Source organism: Meles meles, chromosome X (genome assembly GCF_922984935.1).
Source record: "Meles meles chromosome X, mMelMel3.1 paternal haplotype, whole genome shotgun sequence".
NCBI lineage: Eukaryota > Metazoa > Chordata > Mammalia > Carnivora > Mustelidae > Meles > Meles meles.
Window position 1 is genome coordinate 106,117,742 of NC_060087.1, and position 13,442 is coordinate 106,131,183.

General features: G+C 36.3%; 1 protein-coding gene across 1 annotated transcript in view; it reads right to left on the reverse strand.

Annotated features, from left to right (window-relative positions):
* TENM1 (teneurin transmembrane protein 1) overlaps window positions 1-13,442 on the reverse strand; it is an 811,134-nt gene that overhangs the window by 292,863 nt on the left and 504,829 nt on the right. The window lies entirely within an intron of this gene.

Sequence of the window (13,442 nt, forward strand, 5' to 3'; positions counted from 1 at the left end):
AAATAAAGTAAGCAATGAGTGTTTGTTTATGGTGCCTTACATTTGCTTTAGCAGGTTTCATTCACGTTTTCTTTTTTTCCTAGGGTTATACATATACATTTTCTACTAAAAATATTATTTGTGCTTGTACTACCTCGTGGGCATAAATAAAACATATGTAACTGTTCCTTTTCAAAGTAATTTGAATGGAGTCAAAATGGCTTTGAGATTCCTCTCAAACATTTTTGGAAGCCTGAAAAGGTGTTGTGTTGGGGCTGGGTAAGACTTCCTTTGAAAGAAAGGACTTCACTGATTTAAACAAAAGAAGTGAAAAAAAAAAGAAAGAAAAAAAGAAAAGAAAAAAAATCCCTCTTCCTTGATTCAGTTTACAAATCACATTTTGCAAGCCTGCTATGGTGAAACAGTAAAACTCAATGCCAAAGGAAGAAAAGATTGAGGCGGTAAACCAGAGGTACCAAGGACACCTTTCTTGCTGAGCCACATGTTTGACCCCCTACTTCTTTTTCTAAATGAAATGAATTATTCTGCATTGCAGCAGACATTATTTTTTTCCTTTTTGGCCTTAGTACGGTCCTAGTTTTATATCTAGGTTAGTGTCTAGAGAAGATTCTATCAAAGTAATAAATCATTTTAATATTGTAGTTCTATATTATATTATCTTAAAACTTTCATTTACTATGTATTTTATATTTTCCATCCCCAGGCTGCAGCAATATTTATAAATAACACGTCTATTTGGGTACCTTATCACAGGTGTAATATATGGTCTCCATTTGCAGTTGCATAACGGGCCCATCTGTGTATTCCTTATCAGACAGACACAATTATTTAGTGTTTTCATCTCAAGTCACAGCACCAATAAGTGCTCTCCATAACTCAAGTCTGTCTTACTTTTATATTATTATTTGCTTTGTGGAGTCAGGAGGAATCAGTGGCGTAATGACGGGATAAATTTTTTCAAAAAGAATCATTTAATGAATAATGCAGCAAAAATATCCATTTTGCCATGAATCAGCACTTTTTCATTCTTCTTTAAAATTTTTTCTTTCCATTTTACTTCATTTTCTGCTCAGCAAATTCTCCCTTGTGCTATGGTCCAAATTACTGCCTGTTACATCATCATTATCGACAACTGGCTTGAGGGCATATTTGTAATAATATGCATATTCTTTTAAAAGATCCAGATGAAACCAGTGAATATGGAGAATAAGAAACAGACCTATACCAAAGCTCTCTCCTCATCTTACTCTTTGCTCTGGATGTATTTAAATTATAAAAATGGAAATATATTCAATATTTATGTCATCAACCCATGGCAGCTGATGCTTTAAAACTCACTTTTTAAATTTTCCTCATGACATCGTAGCCACAGATACATGGTATGTGTTCTTCTTTCTTCTGCAAACTTTTAGATGTTGAGATTTTAAGACTTGAATTTGCATTACCTGATTATTCAGAGTTAGCATTAAAGAGCAGGGCTTGTATGAAGTTGGGGAGTCAGGAGATATAGATGAGAAGATGGAAGACAGATGAGTGGTAGAAAACCATAGCTGCCTTTCACAATTTGATCAGATGGGGAAAAAAACAGAGAATAAAGTGCAGGAGATTATAATGATCCAGTTTGTTCTGGGTTTCCTGAGGTGGCACCAGGACAGCTGACTTCTGGAAAAGTCACCAATGTTTGGACTTGATTCATTACCAGGATCATCAAGGCTTCCCTTCCTTTCATGCAATAATTATTTGTCAGCTGATTACTATGTGTTACACACTGTCGTAGGTTCTGAGAATACAACAGTAATTGCTTGGTCAGAAAAACCCTTGCCTCCCAGAGCTTATAGTCTATCTAAAGGGAGACAGTTGTCATGTGGTAGTTAAGGGCAAGGACTCTGGAGGGAAGGTATCTTGTTTCAAATCCCAGCTCTGCTACACTTGGGCAAATTACTTAATCCCTGTGTCTCAGTAGTCTCACCATTAAATTTGCATGATAATAGTCCATACATGTAAGGTACCCAGAAAAATGCCTGGCATGTAATAAATGCTCAGTAAGAGTTAGTCATTATTAGTTTTACACCTGGTTAATTCCCCCCTCAAGCTAGCCTTTCCAAAACTATTTTCTGGTGAGAGCAACGTAGAGGGACCAAGGTTTCTAAGAGAATTTCAGTAGCCATCCTCACATAGCTGCATAGCAGAATAAAATGAAAACAGAAAAAAAAAATCATGAAATTTCCTAATTCTAAACCCTGGACTTAATTTAGAACAGACATTCTTTTCTCTCCTTTCCCCACCAACATTTCCCAAAGCTGCTCCTTTCCTTCCCTCCATCATCATGATCACTGAGGTTTGGAAGATGTAGATTTTGGGTTTGAGAGCATCCTTCAGATTGTAAAATTGTCATCACTCTACTTTAAGTAGAGTGTACTTTCTACAAAGATTAGCAGAAACTGGTTAGAGTCTCATTTTTTTTTTTTTTTTTTTTAGGCAGAGAGGTAGGCAGAGAGAGAGAGAGGAAGGGAACCAGGCTCCCCGCTGAGCAGAGAGCCTGATGTGGGGCTCTATCCCAGGACCCTGAGATCATGACCTGAGCCGAAGGCAGAGGCTTTAACCCACTGAGCCACCCAGGTGCCCCTAGAGTCTCATTTTATGGAACATAACTGAGTGTTCTTACAGAGCTGTGTTTTGTATGAAATGGGTCCCAAGGAAATTTTCAGCTGAGTTACCCAGTGAAGTATGTACTCCCAGGTGATCGATCAACCCCAGTAAACTGATCTGTGAAGGGGCTTTGTCTGGAACATAATAAAATCATGGTTAAAAAAATAAATAAAAAAATAAAATCATGGTATGTTAGAGCTTAAAAAGACCACAGACTAGTAGAGTTTGGAAAAGAGGGAGGAGGTAAATTTACAGTGGAGAAACCTGACAAACACTACCTCAGCCACATGACCAAGGTTAACCTCATCAGTGACAGTGTGTACATGACAGCATGTCATGCACATGGTATCCCTGATATCATGTGATGATAATGGCCCTTCTGCAGTCTTCTTCCATAACCGCCATCTCAACACGAGAACATCAGCACCACTGAAATTGAGGGCCAATCTGCAAAAAAGGTGACCAGTGCTACTCAAAACTGTTAAAGTCATTGAGGACAGAAAACTGTCACATTCCAGAGGAGGTAAGGGAAACAAGACACTATGATATCTGGTCCTGGATGGGATCCTGGAACAGAAAAAGGATATTGGAGTAGAACTTATAAAATCCAGATCAAGTATCAAGTTCAATTAAGAGTAATTATCAGGGGCGCCTGGGTGGCTCAGTGGGTTAAAGCCTCTGCCTTCAGCTCAGGTCATGATCCCAGGGTGCTGGGATCGAGCCCCACATTGGGCTCTCTGCTCAGCGGGGAGCCTACTTCCTCTTCTCTCTCTCTCTCCGCCTGCCTCTCTGCCTACCTCAAATAAATAAATAAATAAAGTCTTAAAAAATTAAAAAAAAAAAAAGAGTAATTATCAATATTGGTTTCTTAGTTGTGACAAATGTGCCATGGTGATACAGGAAGTTAATAATAGGAGAAACCAGAATATGGGAATTCTCTGTACTATCTTTGCATTTTTCTGTGGATCAAAAAGTGGAGAGACCACAGATCAACCATTTGGCTCAGTCTCCTCATTTTACGGAAGAGGAAACTAAAGTTTAAGGAGAGGACGTGCTTGCCCCAGGACACACAGAGACTAGCTTCCCTCTTATTCAGGACCAAGAGAAGATGTGATCTATTTCTACCATCCAATGACATTAAGTACTGAAGTAATTTAGATAGAATATTGGGCTAATGAGGCCAAAGTTATAGGTTAAAATTTTATGCCAACTAGTTGCTTTTGTATAGAGGAAAACTCTGCTTTTTGCCCACACAGTGATTACTGAAACTCATTTTGTCTATCCAGCTTAGGTAAGCGTATAGAAAAGAACTGGAAGCTCTATAACCACCCTCAATCAATTAAAAATACGTGAACATCAGTAGAATCATCTTTTCATATGGACACTATTTTATTGGATTAGTGGGTCACATGTAACTGAAGTCATATACATGCAATGTATTTTCTATTGGTTTTATAACCTCTTTTTTAAAAAATCCCAACCTTCTTAGCTTTTGTGTTAAATCTGATCATTTTGTTGCCCAAAGCATTATTTTCTATCTTTGAAATAGATTCAAGTTTTGCTTTAAAGGAAACATGGAATGTGGGAAGCTTACTGAACCTCATACAACCCCTGAAAATATCAGGAGATGTGTGAAGAGAATACAGCAGTCTCTCAGTTTTTATTTTTTTCCTCATGGTTTAAAATTGTAATTTTGATTCTTTATTGTTAGTTAAGATATGCAGTTTATGTTAAAATCTTTAATATATGAAAATTTTAATAAATCAATAAACATCAACTGAACCCTCTAGGAGAAACATGGGCAAAAGACATCAATAGGCAATTCACAAAAGAAGAAATGCAAGTTAGCAGAGGCATTTTAAAACGTTCAACCCTCGTGGTAATTTAAAAATGTAAGCTAAAACAGTGAATATAACCTTACCAATCAAAATGGCTTTTTTCCTTTACTTCCTTTTTTTAATAGATGATGATATCACAAGTTTTCAAGGGTTCAGGGAAATGACTGCTCTTGCATACTGCTGCTAGGAGTATAAATTGTTCCAAAATGTTTGGACAAAGTGGTAATATATATCTAAGGTGTTGGAAATGTTTTTAAACATTTTGGTCCAGCAATTCCATGTTTAAAAATTTATCCTAAGAAAAGAAACTGAATAGATTTGAAAACAACCATGTTCAACATGATGTTGCTATATTATTAAGATATTGAAAGTATTTAAATGTCCAGCAAATAGGGATTGATTAAATCAATAACTATATCTATACAATAATGTTGCCACTAAAATAATGTTGTAGAAAAATATTAAATAATAAATATATTCATGAGGGAAGTTATATAACTGTATCTATTATATGAGCTCATTTTTAGATGCCATTTAGTATAATAAGTGAGGGCATAGGCTCTTTTTGAAAAGTTAGACCTGAAGATTGATGGCTCTCTCACGAACTCGCTTTGCTGGTTTGGGGCAAACTGCTTGACCTCTGCGTGTCAGTTCTCTCTTATGTAAATTAAAAATAATAATACCTAATTTGAAAGATATCATGGCTATGAGTAAAGGGACCTGTGTGAGTTAAAGAGAAATCATGTCCATTTCTAGAAATTTTGTGCCCATTTATTTTTTAGTATTACTAGAGACTCACAGATTCTTTTGTTGTTCAATGTTGAATCCATTACCACCATCGCTCTTTTTGAAGCTCAAATTAGGCCAGGGGGAGCCTCTTCAAATCGGTTTCTGTGTCATTTTGACATGTCTTGCTTTTGAGCACGAAATGTTTTAGGCTTACCTTGCACTCACCTTCTCTGCCACACATCTAGAAACAGCCATTTCTGCAAATAGCCTTTAATAGAAAATGTATTTAGAAACCTAAGTTTGGGCATAAGATATGCTCATTACTACTGAGGTGTCATTGTTTTTAAGTCCTTTAGGGGACAAAGCAGGGATATGTACTATAGAACAAAATTTTCAGATTTTATTACCTGCATTGCTAACATGTATGTATACATAACACATGTATATATATATATATATATATGCGCACACACATATATGTCTATACACATACACATATATCTGCATATTTTAAAAGAATGAATTCATATTTACATCTCTAATACTAATCCAATATCGCAGAGTTCTTCCCTTCCCCCATTCCATATTTTTATTTCCTTTTCCACACGGTGAACCCTGTTCTCAATAACATCAATGTTTACTCATCTGCTTATCGTACAAGACACACAAAATAGTATTAGAATTCCTACACCAAGACCACTACCAGAACGAAATCTACTAAGTGAAATTAAAAGTTTGTTTTTGTCTTTAGAATATGTTCTTCTGAGGCTACACAGTTATGTATTCAAAAGTTTGAAACCTCCTAATACATAACAAACTCTTAAAATTTGAGACAAAGAGGGCCAAAAGGAAAAAAAAAACCCAAACTCAACAGAAAAATGGACATAAGACATGAACAGTATACAGTTCACAAAAATATCTTTAATCATATGAAAAGATGTTCAGCTTCATTCATGATACAAAATAAAACTCCACTTAGATACCCTTCCTAACCTATCCCACTGACAAAGATTCACAATCTTGCGACACACCAGGGTGGTAGGTCCACAGGGACACGGGTACTTTCACACATTGCTGGTGGGTCTGCTGAATACTACATAAACCCTGTGAAGGAGATCCAGGCAGAGGAGCCACTTACCTTCTTTTTTTTAAACATTTTGTTTTATTTTTAAGTAGGTTCCATGCTCAACATGGGGCTAGAACTCATGACCCTGAGATCAATAGAAGCATGCTCTACTCACTGAGCCAGGCAGGCACCCCTAATTTTATTTTTTAAAGTCAATTACCATTTTTTCCCATTTTATTTATTTTTTTCAGCATAACAGTATTCATTGTTTTTGCACAACACCCAGTGCTCCATGCAAAACGTGCCCTCCCTATTACCCACCACCTGTTCCCCCAACCTCCCACCCCTGACCCTTCAAAACCCTCAACCATAAATGACTCTTAATCTCACAAAACAAACTGGGGGTTGCTGGGGGGAGGTGGGATTGGGAGAGGGGGAGGGGGCTATGGACATTGGGGAGGGGAGGCGAACCATAAGAGACTATGGACTCTGAAGTCATTTACCATTTTTAAAAAACTTTCCTTTGCTTCAATGATCAGTTCCTCTCATTTCGTATTCTTTTTTTTAAAAGATTTTATTTATTTATTTGACAGACAGAAATCACAAGTAGGCAGAGAGGCAGGCAGAGAAAGAGGGGGAAGCAGGGTCCCTGCTGAGCAGAGACCCCAATGCGGGGCTCAATCCCAGGACCCTGGAATCATGACCTGAGCGGAAGGCAGAGGCTTTAACCCACTGAGCCACCCAGGTGCCCCTCCTTTTGTATTCTGTATGTTTTCCCCCACTTCTAAAAATTTTTTTGAGTATAGTGGACTCACTGTTACATTTGTTTTAGGTGTTCAACATAGTGATCTGATATCTCTCTATGTCCTTATGCCATGCTTACTGCAAGTCTAGCTTCCACGTGTCACCATACAATGCTATTACAATATCACGGACTATATTCTCTGTTTTGATTTAAGGTGGCTTGTGGTCTGCCTATTGATTTTTAACAACACTTTATTTTTCTATTATTTTGCTGTTTTCTACCCCATTAATTTGTGCTTTATCTTTATTATTTCTTTTCCTGTGCTTTCCTTAGTTTATTTTATTGCTTTTTAAGCTTTATTTTCATTTTTATGAATACAAATTTTCCTCATAAGTGGTTTAATTCTATCTCATACCGTTTGACATGCGGTGTGTTTATCATTATTCTTAGAAATTTTGTAATTTTCAGTTTTATTTCCCCTTTTACACAAGAGTTTTTTTTAATTAAAAAAACTTCCAGGTGAATAGCCTTGTTTTTAAAATTTTTATTAATTTCTAGTTTCATTTCACTGTGATCTAGGAATGTCTGCATTATTTCTACTTTATGAAACTCATTGAAGTTCATATTGGGACCTAATATAAGATCAAATTCTGTGAAAGTTCTGTGTGCATTTGTGAAGAAGGTACATTCTCTATCAGGATGTTAAGTTCAATACATAGCCACAAGATTTTGCTTTTTTTTTTTTTTTTTTTTTTTGCTATTTCACGGGTTTTATTATTTTTTTTCCATTTTATTTATTTTTTCAGCGTAACAGTATTCATTCTTTTTGCACAACACCCAGTGCTCCATGCAAAACGTGCCCAGACTATGGAAAGAACCTAGATGTCCATCAACAGATGAAAGGTGGTGGGTAAGATTTTGCTTTTTTAGATATTCTATATACTTAGTAAGTTTCTGTCCATGTGACCTGAGAGGATAAAATTTCCTATTACCAGTTCTTTTTGTTTATTTCTCTTTGTATCTCTTGTAGTTTCTGCTTTATAAAATCAGTTGTTGGATTATTTATGCAGAGATAGTCATGGCATTGCATACAGTATGTTCTTTGTTGTGCTTTATGGTTTTTGGCTTGAGTTCTTTGCCTGAAATGAAGATTGTAAGATTTGTTCTCTTACTGCTTCCATTTACCTGGTAAGTTCTTTAATTTTTAGCCATTTCTGACTCCTTTTATTTCAGGCGTGTCTATTATAAACAGCAGAGAATTCAGTTTTGCTTTGTGACCTATTTCGAAAATCATTTCCTTGTAATAGGTTAGTTTAACCTATTTACATTTATTGATATGACACAAATGTACCTTATCATTTATGTTTCACAGTGTTATGTTAATTTTATTGTATTTCTTCATGTCGTTTGTTTTCCTTGGTTTCTAAATTTTTCTTTTGGTATTTAAGAAGGTTTCTACTTTTGTTCTATTGAGTACCTTTATGCTATTATCGTTTATAATGCCCTTATTCCCCTGTGCTTGTTTGATCATCTACCATTTGGTTTGACAACTTAAAATTATATTTTGACCCTCTATGTGGCAATCAGTGAGCTTATTTGACTTTTGCCTTTTCTTTTCTCTTGGTTTTAGCTGAATTACTATTACTTCATCAAAATATAGATTTAATGTAAATCTATTTACATACTATTTTCCATACCATTTTTCCATCTATTTCCCCACCTTTGTTATAATCTTAAATCCACAATTAAATAGATCTAATTTTCACCAACAGGCCTTTTGCCAAAGATTCCCGCATCATCTTAGTTGGATGAAGCTTGTTCTCTAAATAATAAATCAACAAACTTTAACCCTTAGTCTAACCTGGCAAACTGTTTGCTTCGATATGTGCCATGAGCTAAGAATGGCCTTTACATTTTTAATAGCTGAAAAAATTTGAAAGGATACCAATATTTTTGGATATGTGAAAATTTTCACTGAATTCAAATTTCAGTTGTCCATACAATTTTATCAGAACACTGTCACACTCGTTCGTTTACATCGTGTCTCTGGCCGCTATTGTGCTAAGTTGAATACTTGTGATGGACAGCCTGCAAAGCTTGAAGTATTTACTGTCTGATCCTTCACACAAAAAGTTTGTTGACTCCAAATCTAGTATGGCTTGTGAGTACAGTATTCCCGAAATTCTGGCATGTTTAAAACTGTTTTTCTATACCGTTAATAATTGAAAGAGAACTTGTTTGAATAAAATCCTTGGCCCACACTCCCTTTCTTGAGTTATTTGAAAATGTTGCTGTGTTCTTACTTGGCTTTGTCTGCTGTGAAGATGTCTGATGCCAAACCTGACTTTTCTTTCTCTCCTCTATAAATGACTTATCCTGCTCCAAGGCCCATGAGATTATTATTTTTTCTTCATCATTAAAGGCTACTATTTTTCCTAAGATGTGACTTGGTGTTGGCTGTTTTGAATCAGATTTCCAGGGTACTTCCAGTTTTTCCATTAAATACTTGCACTCAGGTCTTTTATTTCTCAAAAGTATTCTTTGATTATAGTTTTAAATATTAGTTCTCTTTTATTCTTTGGTTTTTCTTCATTGGGAATGACAATTATATATGGTCCAATTGCTTTGCCTATCTCCTATATCAGTCACTTTCTCTGATCTCTTTTACCTCATTATTTCTATGTCACTGTCTTCACTATTCTAGTACCTTCCATCACAGCATGTCATTATATTTTCAGATCTTTTCTCTCTTGGTCACCATTCCATATAGTCTTCTTTTTCAAGATGACTTTCTGAAATTTATTTCCTGAGTTCAGTCAATTCTGATTATGCATCTTCCTTTTGAACATTTCTGTTCTGAGTTTTAAAATTTATCATTTTAGCGTTTTTTCAAATATTTGTTTAAATTGATGTATTTTGTTGCTGTTTTCTTCTTCTTTGGGGTGATTACTTGGAGAGGTTCTTCATCAGCTGACAGGATTCTTGTTTTTTCTTCTTACAGAAAAATTTGTCTTTTTATGTTCATTCTGAAATAGTTCCCTAAGTCAGCAACAATAGTCATATGCTTATAGGAGTCAGGAGTTTGGGTGACTTACCAGGTTACTATGTTTCTTCGTTTTTATTAAAGTGCAATTTCATTTTTGTTTTGATAAATTTTATTTTATAATAAGATACAGTTTCTCTTACAATTTTTGACCTTTGGTAAAGTGCAATTTAAAAAAAATCAACAGTGCCTTTTGTATGGGGGGTTTGGTATACCCCTTAATTTTGTGATTCATTTTTATTTCTGCAGGATTCTGAAATTCTTCCTCTTGCTTCCTTCTTTCCCTTCCCTATCAAGCCTTCAAGGGACATTCTTTCCAAGTCAGTTCCCCTACGCCTTCGGAAGTTGTGGTTGCCAAGTTAGCAACTCTAGTTCTTTATGCTTTAAAGCACATTTCACATTTCAGTTTTCAGTAGCCAGTGTTCCCAAATCCAGGTCTGAGATCTGTTCTCAGTAGCTGTCTACTAAAGGTGGGGCGTCTTGTTAATGGGAGTTTTATTAATTCTGCCACCACTAGGCATCAGCTCTCTTATTTTTTTCTCTATTTAGTTTTTGACTCTGGGCTATGGTTGGGGCTATAGAGCTAGTTTTGCTTCTTTTGGGTGTTTATTTCTCTTCTTCTGTGTAATTTGAAGTGTGTAGACCTCTCAGTCTCCTACACATGCTATTGAACTGGCTCATATATGGTTTTATTTGCTCTATTTGTTGATTTGCATTTCTTTATGAAGGATGAGGTGGACAGATTTAGATTTAAGGGATCAATATTATTCTACAGGAACTCAGAACTCATTATTAGTATCTATTCTTATATTTATAGAATATATATGTAGACACACTTGAACATTGTGTACCCAGTACTGATAAGACATTCATTTGAAATGAATCTCTAATAGTGCGGATATGTTATAATTTTACCTGCTCAGTGTTCTTTATGTTCAATTGTACATACCTATGAGATAGTTGGCCATACTCAGGGCTATCATGCATAGCTGTGAACAGGGCAGATTTACTAATAGGGTGATTGAGTTGTGTTTTCAGGTGTGTTTTTTGGCCCTACATAATTATTCCTCTTAAACCTCTAATAATAAATTTATAATGATTATCTCATTTCTTTTTCTTTTGTTTGTTTACTTGACAGAGATCACAAGCAGGCAGAGAAGCAGGCAGAGAGAGAGTAGGAACAGGCTCCCCGCTGAGCAGAGAGCCTGATGATGCGGGGCTTGATCCCAGGACCCTGAGATCCTGGGCCAAAGGCAAAGGCTTTAACTCACTGAGCCACCCAGGCGCCCCTGATTATCTCATTTCTTTAAGTCAAAGTAGTGATGGCAAATATATTTCAACTTCTGAGTAAACTCTGACTGCAGAATCTAGACTAGGCAGTAAAGAGCGTTTGTTCCATTTGATTACTTATATCTTCTATGGGTCTGGGAAAGGGAAGTGATGATAGTAATGTCAGAGATTTGCCATTCCTGGCTTCCAACTCTGTCTTCTCTGTTAAAATGCAAATACATCTTAGGGAGATATAATATATTTTCTTTGTCACAACCATTTTTACTTCAGTGTGAATTATCTTATTATATGGTTGCAAGCTTAAATACCTGCTTGGAAGGAAGGTAGGTAATATGAGAGAGTGACGACAGAAGGATGGGTATGCTGATGTACTGGAGAGTTCATGGTCCTCTTGAAAAAGTCCCTCTTTAGCTCTATTCAATGGTTGTCATATTATTTTGCCACATAAAAGACTAGAATAGTGCCTGGCTCATAGCTACTCAATAAATGCATAGGCAAATGGGTGAATGCAGGCTTCAGTATGCCAGAAATTTCTATTTTTCAAGAAAGACTAGAAATTTTAAATAAACCAGAGATTTTTTTTTTTTTTTAAAGATTTTATTTATTTATTTGACAGAGAGAGAGCACAAGTAGACAGAGAGGCAGGCAGAGAGAGAGAGGAAAGCAGGCTCCCCGCTGAGCAGAGAGCCCGACGCGGGACTCGATCCCAGGACCCTGAGATCATGACCCGAGCCGAAGGCAGCGGCTTAACCCACTGAGCCACCCACGATCCCAGGACCCTGAGATCATGACCTGAGCCGAAGGCAGCGGCTTAAACCACTGAGCCACCCAGGCGCCCCTTTAGACAAGTTTTTAAATTAGTTGACAACATTAACAAATTCTGTATGTCCAAGAAAAACCTGTCTAGTTCATCAGATTCATTTCTGAGTTCAGGTTTTATTAGGGATTAGGGGCAAAACTAGGTTCCTGATTTGGGGGATGGAACAAAACAGGAGACTGAAAATGTAGGCTTTGGTAATGAAATAGAACAGAGCTAAAATATGGAAAAAGTGACTGAGTTCATGACCTTAGCCTCATTTGCAGGAATGTTTCTGAGATAGTGTGAAATCTAAACATTTTTGTTCTTTTCTACCTACTTAAGTCACAAAAGACACATGCAGAATGATTTCCTATAAAAATAGGACTATATTCACCAGTTGGCTATGTATACTAATAATTAAGTCTGTTTTATTTGGGTCAAAGACATACTTATTACTGGACTCTATAAACCCTTTTAATCATTTTGGGGGAAGTATATTTATGTATTTACTCTTGATTGCCCACTGAATCTCTTATTTTGAAAATTTAGCTTCCTTGCCCCTCCTGCTAATGGGTTCTTATCTCTGCATTTTATACTTCACTACTATAAAAGGCTAGATTAGTGCTTATCATCAAAGAGAGTAATGCCAGCTAATCCAAGGGCAGGATTTGGTCAGCAAAATTAAACTAAAAATATACAGCAGTCAGGAACAGAAACCAAAGATACTAAATGGCTTGTTTGGGTTTTATTCAATCTTGAGAAGGCTGTGTTCTAAGCATGACAAAGAAAGGTTCTATTTGTACCAGCTGGCTTTCAAATTCTCCCACAGCCTTTTATATTGGTAAATCTTAACCAGGGCCATCTCTGCAGTGACCTCTATGATAATCCTTGAGCATGGGCTATTATAGCCTTGGAGTCGCACTGAGCATGCGCAGTGCTTTACTACATTTTCCCACTGGCATAAAGATTTGCGCCTCCAGAAAAACAAATAGTTCACCTAGGTTCAAAATCCATCTGACCCTTCAACTACTTATGGACTAACTGAGGTTAGATTTACCACAAGGTCAAAGATAATAAAAACACCTTGGCTCTCTGCGAGCCGGTGGCGAAACTACTTCATGATTTGATAACTGCAGAGGATTCGGATTAATTTGAATTCTGTCTCTGGAGGTAGCAAATGATCTTTCACAAAATGCCTCCATTTCAAAAATTTCCACTTTCTTTCATAGTACAGTTTACTCGTTCCTAATTTCTTGAGTGTGGATATCTCTCTCATGTACTGT